This window comes from Xenopus laevis, chromosome 7S (assembly GCF_017654675.1).
Source record: "Xenopus laevis strain J_2021 chromosome 7S, Xenopus_laevis_v10.1, whole genome shotgun sequence".
NCBI classification, from domain to species: domain Eukaryota; kingdom Metazoa; phylum Chordata; class Amphibia; order Anura; family Pipidae; genus Xenopus; species Xenopus laevis.
In genome coordinates, this window is record NC_054384.1 from 100,905,778 (window position 1) to 100,918,785 (window position 13,008).

Below are 13,008 nucleotides of genomic sequence, written 5' to 3' on the forward strand. Positions count from 1 at the left end.
TCTAATTGCAGTTTTCAGCTGTTGATGGATTTGTAACCAATTTGCAACCTAATCAACTATAATTTGTTACACTGCATTGTGAGTTTTGAATTCTGAATCAAACTGTGTATCAGAACAAATCGATCTGGATTCACTTTATTTCTTACTTGTTTTATGCTCATAGGGAAATTAAACCTACACAACTACAGAAAAAAATATTCATTAGTTAATTTGCATTTAGAGTAGAGACTTGTTTTTATTTTAAAAACCTTACGTTATGATCATCTGTCATTATGTATTTTTTATTTCTAAATTACACTGCAAATAATTTGCTCTACAATATAAAATGTCATTTCTCAACCAGCAAGTGTATTTTTTTTTTTGTAATATTGGTGTGTAGGTGCATCTCAGGTCATTTTGCCTGGTCATGTGCTTTCAGAAAGAGCCAGCACTTTAGGATGGAACTGCTTTCTGGCAGCTATTGTTTCTCCTACTCAATGTAACTGAAGGTGTCACAGAGGGACCTGGATTTTACTATTGAGTGCTGTTCTTAGATCTACCAGGCAGCTGTTATCTTGTATTAGGGAGCTGCTATCTGGTTAATGTCCCATTGTTCTGTTGTTAGGTTGCTGGGGGGGGGGAGCGGATGATATCACTCCAACTTGCAGTACAGCAGTAAAGAGTGACTGAAGTAGTTTATCAGAGTCACATGACTTGGGGCAGCTTGGAAACTGACAATATGTCTAGCCCCATGTCAGAATTCAAAATTAAATATAAAAAAATCTGTTTGCTCTTTTGAGAAATGGATTTCAGTGCAGAATTCTGCTGGAGCAGCACTATTAACTGATTCATTTTGAATTTTCCCATGACAGTATCCCTTTAATTGTTTCTATAAGGGATAATCCCATTTTGACAGAATTCAGTGTAATAATGTACCTGGTATTGTCTGGTTCTGCACAATCTATCGCACAGGGATAATAGAAAGATAATTTTCACACAACAAAACAGACCTACATTTAGGGTTACAGTAACTGTTATGTTTAGGATTTTAAGAAACACCCCCTTCTATTCACAAGGTGTAATATATCAAAATTATGAATATCTTTAGAAAGCTTGATACAGATTAAATTAGTAACACAATATAACATGGAAACGTCTACAATCACATAGAGATTGAGAATTTATAACAAACAATACCTTAGACTGGGGGTCCCCAACCATTTTTTTTACCTGTGAGTCACATTCAAAAGTAAAAATAGTTGGGGATTAGTGATAAGCAGAATCTTTGACTAGGTTTTGCGGCGAAAAAGGCATCCATCAACTCCAATGGGTGAAAGAAAATAGTCGTGTGTCAAAAACAATTCATCGCCCATAAACTTCAATGCATTAGGCAAATTTGTTGCAAAACGGATCAGGTTTGCCCATCATTACTGGAGAGTAACAAAAGTTACTGATGGTGCCAAGTAAGCACTGTGAGGAGAAGTTTGGCAGCCCCTATGTGGACTGCCAGAATATATTGTATTTTTTTGGCTTTTTCTGCTTTTTCTGCATACAAAAGTACACTCCAAGCCAGGTATTCAAAAATTAGCATCTGCTTTGAGGCTATTGGGAGCAACAGCCAAGTGGTTAGTGAGCAACATGTTGCCCGGGAGTCACTGGTTGTGAATCACTGCCGCAGACTATATAGCAATAAGAGGTTAAAGAAATCTAAAAAGTTAAGAAAAACAGCTGATACACCTACAGCTCCCTTGCACATCCAATCTTTGTTCAGGGCCTCCTTAACTCATACCAAGGTTGGATGTGCAAGGTAGCTGTAGGTGTATCAGCTATTCAAATTTTCCTTAACGTTTTAGATTTCTTAACTTTCTTTCTATAGGAAGAAAATTTATTTATCAACCATTCAGCCACAGTTTCCACCACAACGGAATCTCACCCTATTTGACCTTCAAGTTGAATTTCAGGTAAACAGTATCAAGGAACAGAATATGACAATTATCCAAATTCACACTATAACTGACCTTCAAGCTTAGCCCCATCCCTGCATCTGCTCCATGTTCCCTACAGTTCCACAACTGAGGAAATGTTGGTGTACAGGATGTTGTAATTTGGTCTGCAAAACTGAAGTCAATGACCCATACCAACCTATGCTATTGGTCGTTAGAACATTAAACAGCTCAAGCTTTGCTCAACTACCAACAATAAAATGTTTTCAGTTTACAGGGAAGAAGATTCAAAACATTCCAAACAGATTGCCCCTTCCCTGTTTTGTTTCAGAACTATAAAAGCTTATTCTTCCAGCAAGATATCCTCAGGGCCGGATTTGGGGAGAGGCCACCTAGGCCCGGGCCTAGGGCGGCAAGATGTTTAGGGGCGGCAAGCAGGCAACAGCATATACAGAACAGACCACACAAAACCAGCAGCTCAGCGATTCTGTAACATATATTTACATTGGCATTCCACACATAGTTGCCCTGACCTGGTCACATGTGCTTTATTTAACCACATCATAATGAACTCTTTATCTTGTCGAGAAGAGAGAACTGGTACTTATCTTCTTCCGGGCGTGCGCAGTGAGCTTGTGACGTCACTTCCCCCCAAAAATTGGCTTTTTATTTCATAATATTTAATTGACGCTGCCACTGGAGTTTGGAGCACAAAGGTAGGCAAAATTTGTGATAGTTTATGTTTTATACACAATTATTGTGTATTATCTATGTTCTTTTATGTGGATCAAAATTTGCTTCCAGGAGATTGGGGGGAGGGGTGACACAGCAGCTGGGCCTAGGGGGGCAAGAAAGTTAAATCCGGCCCTGGATATCCTACATTTCCATTGTTCCAAGTTAGATAAGATGGGTCCACGTCCATGGTTCCCTGCAAACATCTCACTGAAATCTAGTTTCCTGCAAACTCCTTACTTTGTTGTTCTCTTAGAGTGATTTGTATCTAATCACAATAGGTGTTATAATACTTTAAACAATCCGATAAACTATGAAAGATACCTATCAAAGAATTTTTAGTATTCCAAGATATCTCCACTTCCAGGTTTGAACTTCAATTGCATGTTTTCCATCATATAAAAACCCTGTCTAACACACAAATAAAATCTCCGTGGGCCATCAAATGCCCTCCATGAGGCAGTCAGTTGGCTTGTTATATAGCAGATAAAAGTTTTGTTTCTCTCCCATGGAGGAGATGCCCAGAAGTGCTTCATCACAAGGCAATTGTCAGGGGCCTATCGGCTCCTAGCAAAGAAGTCCAGACTAAGGAGGAAGCTTAGGGGTTAAAGTCCAAGTTTGCGGTATTGAAAGGGGTCAGGCATAAGCGTAGTCAAGTTCAGGCAAGAGTTCAATAAAGCAAGAAGAAAGAATCAGGGTCTAGCAGAGGGTCAGGAATCCAGGAAACAGTAATTTTCGGAATCTAAGAAACCCTGGAACACGATTCAGCAATTCCTATAATAGGGCATTGAAACCGTGACCTAGAAGTCCTTTTATTTTCAATATTGACACCAGGCATGTGACGACATCATGCTGGCATCAAGACGCCTCAGAACGGCCCACGTAGTTCATGGGCGCCACCATCTTGGAGTGACAACGGGTGCTCCTGACAGCAATGCAATCAAAGGATCTACTTTTGATAACTCAACTGGAAATTACTTATTAAAATTCTAGAAGGTTTCTCTTTCATGAGGAGATTGTATTTCTCTTGTTTTCTGCACAACATTAAAGGGGTTAATTAAAGGGGAAAATACAATGGTGTTAAAAGTCTGATGAAGTACTCCAACTCAGACCAGCCAAGAACATGTAAAAGTAAATGGCAGAAAAAATCTCAGCTTTCGGGTGATTTTACAAAAAAAGTGGGTTTCAAACTCAAAATCCCAAAAAAGCGAAGGATTCTGTGTTTTTTTAATGATTTTATCTTGACTATTTCCTCACATGAAAAATTTGTGAAAATGTATAAATAAATAGGGGGGAAAAGTCAGTGTGGATTTGGTCGGAGTAGTTTTCAGAAAATAGTGAGAACTTTTCGGATGTTGATAAATAACCTCCTGAGTATTGTTACTATGTAGTTTTATGGGCCCATTGAGCCCTTAAAATGAAACATGAAGTACCTCTCCAGTAAATTTCTGTTTAATAAAACAACCAGAGGCAGCCTATGGCCAACCTACACATTTCAGTGACAACAAAAGGCTGTTCATGATAAGATGGGAATTTCAGGGCAACAGCAACTTTGGATCTGATGTATAAATGTCCTTAAAACTGGGAAGGTAATTATTATTGGAGTAATGTCCTATATTCTCTTGTTCCTCCATTTTGACAAGGCCATATGCCATTTGCCATGCCATGAGCTGTTTGTGATAATATGGACACCATTATTTATTTTTAGACGGATGTAAAGATCACAAATTTGGAATATGTAATTACAATGCAGCACCCCAGATTTCAGGTAATTGAAGCTGCCCCAAAGGTCCAAAGACTTCACTGGTGCACCTTTCCAGCATTTATTTCACATTCATTTGCAATTCCACAACAACACCGTGATTACACATGTCATTGAGCAATATATTTGTCTGCATAAATATTGTATGCATAGACCAGCAAGCCTCCAAGTAAACACAGAGAAAAGGGCATACTTCAACATTATAGACAGACTGACAAGTCATCAGGGCTCATTTTATTCTGCATTCCAACTTCTGATATTGACTTTGTACAAACAATTGTTGGACGAGTATTGATTTCTTACTACCGCGGTGCACAGGGTCATTGGCGTTCATGCTGACCTTTTACTAATCCTACACATTCCAATAACATGATGCATATAGTTTTCCTGGCACAATCAGAAGCTAAGGGTTAAAAGCCTCTTATGTGAACCCACAGTCTTGCCTAAATCATTAAATGGGATCGGCACATTCAGTTAGGAAGACATGACAGAAAAACATTAGAGGGATGCAAAGGTTACAGAGAAAATGTTAGCAGAAATATGTCTCAAACATCTGAAATCTGTCATTCCCTTTGAGGAAGTTAAGTTAGATGCAATTGTGAAGAATTTTGTCATTGTTGACAATGGTGGCGGTAGGTACATTTGTGCATGACTTGAATAAACTCAAGAACTTGAACTTAATTCCTAGTATATTTTTTAGTTGTCATATTGGTGTATAGGCAGCCACCTCAGGTCATTTTGCCTCGTCATGTGCTTTCAGAAAGAGCCAGAGCTGCACTATGGAACTGCTTTCTGACAGGCTGTTGTTTCTCCTACTCAATATAGCTGAAGATGTTGCAGTGGGACATGGATTTTTACTATTGAGTGTTGTTCTTATATCTACTTGCAGTGCAGCAGTAAAGAGTGACAGAAGTTTATCAGAGCACAAGTCACATGACTGGGGGCACCTGGGAAACTGACAATATGTCTAGCCCCATGTCAGATTTTGAAATTAAATATAAAAAAAATCTGTTTGCTCTTTTGAAAAACAAATTTCAGCGCAGAAGTCTACTGGAGCAGCACTATTAACTGGTACATGTTTTTCCCATGACAGTATCCCTTTAACAAACTTGAATGTATGCTTATTTATTTAAAAAATGTGTATCTATATAGAACTGTGAATGTTGCAAGCTTATTTTATAGTCATCACTTTCAATGGGTCTACAAATGATCAAAACATTTTAAAAAACTTGGGTTGAAAACATTGCTTACATTGACTTCTACATGAACTTGCAAACTTATAGATGCCAAAGCTTTACAATCAAAGTTTTCAAGTTTTATGCAATTAATTAAAATGTTCAAATTAGTGAGTTGTAGCACCAATAACTTGAACTGTGGTAAAAATTTGAACATTTATAAACCAGCTTCTTTGATTATATTACATATATATATAGATATACAGAATATATATATATATATATATATATATATATATATATATATATATATATATATATATATATATATATATTATACATTTTCCTTAAAGATAACCAGAGACTTTTATAAAAATATTTGATCAGGAACTTAACAATTACTGTATGATATATTCCAAAATATTAAGGGGCCTGTTTATTATGATGTGTAAAATTAAATTTGCTGAAAAAATGGCGTGAAAAGCTGTGTAAAATAAATGGCAAATTTATCAAGGTTATTTTATGCCATTCAGAGACCCGATTTGCCACCGTTAGTTTACACTGCTTCAGACCTTTGTAAGTAAGTTCCAGCGGAAGTTGCTCAAAGAAATAACGCGTAAAAAATTACGCAATTTTTTACACAGGGCTGCCTGCCAATGTGTGGTGAATTATTTAGCTATTTTTTACACCACATAATAAATCTGCCCCCAACTGTATGTTTATTCCCGGGGAGGCCTATTTGTCAAGAAATAAATTTGGTAATTTTCTATTTTTTTTTCTAATTAGAATAAACCCATAAATTCACCGAACTTAAATGTGCTTTTATTTGTTAAAAAACTTGAATGATGAAAACTTGATTAATTAAAAACATGAAAAAGAAACCACATCATTTTTAGTGAGTCTCCTTTCAAAAAAACTTCTTCATGAACTCATATTTTAGATGCCGATTTTTTTTAAAAATTTTTTGTACTTAATAAATCTTGAAATCCCATCTTTTTTGCCACGCTGTGTATTTAATTGGGCAGTCGCAAAAAACTCTATGTAAAATTCCACCATAAATAAATTGCCTTGGAAGTGCCCCTCCTTTACTCATTTTTAAATTTATATTTTTCCTCCAATACTTACCTCCTGCATTTCCCCCATCTCCTTTAATAGCTTATATGGGCTCTTAGGAGGTGTAAAATGCAGTTGTCAAGAAAATAAACCTAAAGCACCAGTTCTTTATAACAGATATTTTCCTCATTTGCAATGGACGGTGTCAAATCACTCGCACAAAGAAATACACAATCACATATACCATTTCTTTTACACTCCTTTCTAAACCATTCCTCAATGTAAATCATCTCACACAACATGAAAACGTGGCCCCTATAAAAACGCATTGTGAAGGTCTCTGGCTTTTTTAACAAATTCAGCACGTAAACGATCCCATCCACCTTTATGACACTGACTTGTATTTATTATATTTATCTTCGTCCCCTTAAGAAGGTGAAGAAGTGGAACGTCCATCATGAGCTGACAGCTATACAGTATTATGTGGACATTATAAGTCATCTCAGAGTTTCTCTGGCATACCTGCCATGAGATAATATACAACCCTAATACTCTCCAGACCACAAACTGCACTGAAGACAGTTACATATTATGATGTGCATGGTGAGGCCCATGTATCTGTTTCCTTGTATATTTTAAATATCCCTTTGAGGATTAAAATAATGTCATGGTTCTGAGAGTGCAGATAGAACATTTGTGAGAATTAGAAAAGATACTGTATGCAGCTGTGCATGGCCATCATTATTGATTGTTGCATTTCTATATTGAATGTGTCTGACCTTTTTTTATTACTCTGTGTAATGCCAGAGGATTCAATTCCTCACATCTGTTACATACAGAATCACATAATACATTACTTAAAACCTTAAGTAAAAATGAGGAAAGTGAAAAAGAAAATATATTTGGTATTTTCAAAATGATTATTAATCATACTACTAAATACCCAAGAGAAGAACTTTCTTATATAATAGGTTTGTTGTTGCTATAAACCAAAAGTTGGTGCCTTTAATTAATTCCTGTAACCAAGGTCATATGAAGACTACATGGACCACTCAATGCCTTAAAGTGATATTCCTATTGTAACCCTTTCAGCACCCCTTCTGTCTGTGTTACACTCCATTTGTGGTGCTTACCTGATGGCATGGGACAAACCCAAACTTTCTGTGTTGGGTAGTGGTATTGGTAGAGACCCCATCTAGTGTGATCCAGGAATGCACCTACCGGTGGCCCCACTAGGAAACAGTAATAATGCAACCACAAACTTTGTGAACTAAATAAGTGTTTACCCTAACCGGTGGTAATAGGGGCCTCACTTACTAACTAGGCAGATGCAAACTGAATTGTCTAACTAAAAGAAAGAAAGTACGTTTAGTGAGTCCAACAAACTCAGTCTATGAAATCTTCAAGAGCTCCTTTAGGATAATGTAACTTTAAATATGATACTTACTCCAAAAGTCTCTTTTGGATACACAGAACCTTTAGACGAGTCAAGCACTTGTGGACATGCAGTGCAACTCCAGCCCCTTTGGATACTCAGAAGGGAATCCCCTGCAAGTGCTGATTCCTCCAATCTGGACTCCTCTCACACTCTCTGTTGCTCCCGGCATAGTATCTGGCCTCCCTGTGCCAGTCTGTGCCAAATGACACAGCTTTTGGTGGGGCCTTCCAGCTCTCTGCGTCGACCAGAAACCTACAGTTCTCTTTCCTTTGCCACTGTGTGATAGGATTTCCAATGTAATCTGAATGCAAGACTGACCTGACCTGAATGCAGGACTATACATGGTCTTTAAAGGACCCCAACAAAAATTGTAGAATGGGGATAACCCCCGTGTCCAGCCAAGTCAAGTGTTTGTAAATGACCCCTTCTGAAATAGGAACATAAAATGCAATCTTAAGAATTATAATCATCAGTCACATGTTAGAATTCTAAACAAACCAAACATAAATAAACTAAATACATATACTCCCATGAAAATGGTAACCCTGCTTTCTTAAATTCTTTACTATTCACTTATCTGTCTCTCAAATGGCTTTTCTCTATCCTTTTAAATCCTGTGTCATTCATTGTTTCCACAATCCCAGTGCTGTCAGTGCCAATAATTAATCCTTGGATTTATCCCTTGTATTTACACTGACGTGAAATTATGGCTCCTGTTGTTGCAGTGCAATGTGAATGGTTGTATTCCCTTTTGTAAACCAAATTGTCTTGTCCAACAAAACCAACTCACAGTCTGAGCTGAGAAATACAATTTTAAGGACAAATTATACCATGTCCACACCTAAAGGACAAAATCTATGTAAACCAAGTCAACTGCAGCACAAAGGAGACTTAGGAACATAGACTAAACTGTGCTCTACCACAAACAACTTCTAGCTGACTGCATTTGGAAGGTTAAATATACATTTTGTTGTTTCTTGTGGGGACAACCAGTGCTAAAATCAGTAGTCCATGTTGAACTGAAAATGATAAAGACCTTGTTTTATCTTTTTCCGTAGGTCAAGGGAAAAATAGTAAAGTAAAATCATTAAGACCATAAAGAGCTAAATAACGTTTCATACTATTGTCATGCTATAGATTCAAACCCATTAAGCCAATACACAACTCAAATAACAGCTGTCCAAATAAACACATCAATAGATCATTTATAGATATAAAATAAAAGAACACAAAAAAAAATTTCATCTGTGCTTACCTGTCTGTATGTTTTTGCAATGAGAAAGGAAACTGGAGAACCTGGAGGGGAACCCATGCAGACACATGGGGTCAGATTTATTAAGGGTCGAATTTCGAAGTGTAAAATACTTCGAAATTCGACCATCGAATTAAAATCCTTCGAATTCGATTATCGAAGTCGAAGTATTTTTCACCGAATCTGGCCTTCGAACAATCGAAGTAAAATAATTCGAACAAACGATTCGAACGATTTTAAGGTACGATCAAACGATTTTACTTCGATGTGTAAAGACTTAGAAAAATGGTTGTAGAAGGTCCCCATAGGCTAACATAGCACTTCGGAAGTTTCAATTTTGCGAAGTATTGAAGTCTAAGTTTTTTTAAAGAGACAGTACTTTGATTATCAAATGGTCGAATATTCGAACTATTTTTACTTCGAATCGAATTCGAAGTAAATTCGAAGTCGTAGTATCCTATTCGATGGTCGAAGTATCCAAAAAATTACTCGAATTTTTTTACTTCGAAAATTCCCTCGAATTCACTTCAACCCTTGATAAATCTGCCTCATGGAGTACAAACAAAATATTTGCAAATAGCGCACAGGCTGCAATTGACCTAGCTCTTCAAAGCAGAAGTGCTAACCAACAGTACCTTCTACCCACTGTCCACCCACTACATTTACGCTTAAGCCACCAAAAGTCACCCCCACCATTAAATTAAGTCATGGTATCGCATTATTAAATTGAAAGCCCATTCTTCAGATGGTCAAAAAAGAATTATAGCCCCAAACACTCTAATTCCCTCATATATTTCATTTTCTGCATTACTCACCTGGTCACGCTCATCTGCCCCTATATGTACTTTCACCCAGGTAGCCTTAATTACCTTTGTACAGGTATGGGCCTGTTATCCAGAATGCTCGGGACATGGGACTAATTTGGTTCTTCATATCTCACGTCTACTAGAAAATCATGTAAACATTAAATAAACCCAATATGATGGTTGTGCTTCCAAAAATGATCAATTGTATCTTAGTTTGGATCAAGTACAAGCTACTGTTTTATTATTAAAGAGAAAAAGGAAATCATTTTTAAAAAGTTGGATTATTTGGATACAATGGAGTCTATGGGAGATAACCTTTCCATAATTCTGGATAATGGGTTTCCAGATAATGGATCCCATACCTGTACATATACAGTAAACGGGATAAGACTCAAAAGAGATAAGAGTTTTAGATATCAGCTTGTCTTCTGGTTTGTATTATCTGACTCAAGATACAACCTTTCTTCCCTTATTCTTCACACTCCCTTCTTTCTATATTTTATTTTGAAAATATTTTATTTGATTTTCATGATAAACAAATAATAACAGTATGACAGCAAATTTTATGCAGATGAAAGACAAGTTATAATCGATACAATGGCATAAAATTATTAAAAACGAAATCCCTTCTTTCTATAAATCAGTTACATGGGAGAATAGTTACCTTTGACTCAAATCTCACGTTGAACAGAATTAATAATGAAGTCCTACAAACTAAAAATCAAACATATCTCTCCCGTGTCTAGTGCAAACCTACAACATCTTTGATAGAAGGCACCTATCGCAGCCTATTGATGCTTACTACTGGGTTTCATTAGAACCATTATTACTGTACCTTGAAGCTTGAACATCTTTTGATTGTCCTCTTTTGAAAGTGATGTGTTACTGTCCTACTTGTGTCCCTCCCATTTCTGTAATGTCCCTGGCCTAGGTGAATTTACTTTTTGGATATTATTTTATATTGCCTATCATTTGGTAAAGATGTACACAAAAACACAGAATTTTTCTGTGCAACACAAAATATTCTCGTACCACATTATTGGTTTTGGTCTATCAAAGCTAAAAAGCAAATGTGTAAGAGTAGCAACATGGATGTCTCCTGGTTTGGTAGATGGCAATCCTAGGGAGACTCTCGGGCAAGTGAGGTGTATAAAGGGAACCATTTGTATGAAAGCAAAGTCATTCCACTGGGAGGGCAGGATGAAATGTGTGTCAGAGATTCCAGTACACTTGTTGACAGTTTTAGTTTTGAGGTGTATAATGATATTGTTCTACTGTCTCCAGAACTAGTCAAGTTGAAAGAGAAAACATGACATTTTCTTTAATTTTCAGATTCCTAATTAGCAATATTTCGACTTCCTCTGCATTTTTTCCAGTGTTGAAATCAAAGTAATTCAGACATCTGTGGGGTGGGGGGGGGTTGGTTGTGGCTCATTTAATTCTTTGCAATATTTGTAACAGTTTTTCTTTTTTCTTCCTGGTTTGCTCAGCTATAGGTAAACTCAACAACTCACCAGTAGCCGTAGCTTATTCTGAGGACATGGGGGCCCATTTACTTAGCTCAAGTGAAGGAATAGAGGAAAAAAACTTTGAATTTCAAATGGTTTTTTTTGGCTACTTCGACCATCGAATGGGCTACTTCGACCATCGAATGGGCTACTTCGACCTTCGACTACGACTTCGACATCGAATCAAACGATTCAAACTAAAAATCGTTCGACTATTCGACCATTCGATAGTCGAAGTACTGTCTCTTTAAGAAAAAACTTCGACCCCCTAGTTCGCCACCTAAAAGCTACCGAAGTCAATTTTAGCCAATGGGGAAGGTCCCCATAGGCTTTTCTAGCTTTTTTTGGTCGAACAAAAATCGTTCGATCGATGGATTAAAAACCTTCGAATTGAACGATTCGAAGGAATTAATCGTTCTAACGAATGATTTTCCGTCGATCGAACGATCGAACGAATAGTGCTGAATCCTTCGACTTCGGCTTCGGTTTAACTTCGACAATCGAATATCGAGGGTTAATTAACCCTTGATATTCCACCTTAAGTAAATTTGCCCCTTAGTGTCTGTTATTACAAGAACACTGTTTAAGCACAATTATGCCACAGGCTACCTCTAATTAGATGGTGAAATTAATTATTCTTATTAGTTTAATATAAAAAGAACAAACAATGTTATTGTTTTTTACAATTTGCTAGTAAACAACATGGTGAAACTGAGGGAGCCAAGCTGGGTATAAGTTTAGGGGAAGAGGTACTCTATACTATATAGTGCGCAATGCACACCTGCTTTATAAAAAGAGACATCTCTTTCTAAGACATCTGGATTGGACATAGTTAGCACATGGTGGTGAGGTCTTGCAGTGATGGTGTTCAAAGTTTGGTTCCTGCCAAACTCCTGCAAAGAGCTTGTATATACTTGTGTGGGTTTTCTCTAGGTTCTCTGGTTTCCTCTCACACTTCAAAAACATAAAGGCAGGTTAAATGGTTCCCGATATAATTGACCCTAGTATGTACCTGTGTGTGTGTGTCTATGTATATGTAATAGGGACCTTCCATTGTAAGCTCCACTGGGACTTAAAACCTAATGTCAACATTCACTGCCAGTAAGTGAGTTCTTTCAAAACATATCAGTGATTGTGATCCATGTTTAACTGTAGTGAAAAGAAGCCAGAATCCCTGAGGTAGCCAAGTAAGTACTACAGTATATACTGTATGGTTAGTTGCCTTACTCACATGTATTACTATATGTATATATAATACTCATGCTTCAAAGGTGGAAATGACTGGAGGGACAGCCACACATTCATTCATTTAATCACTTTATGGTTAATATATCAGGATTGGTAACTATTTTGTGCAATG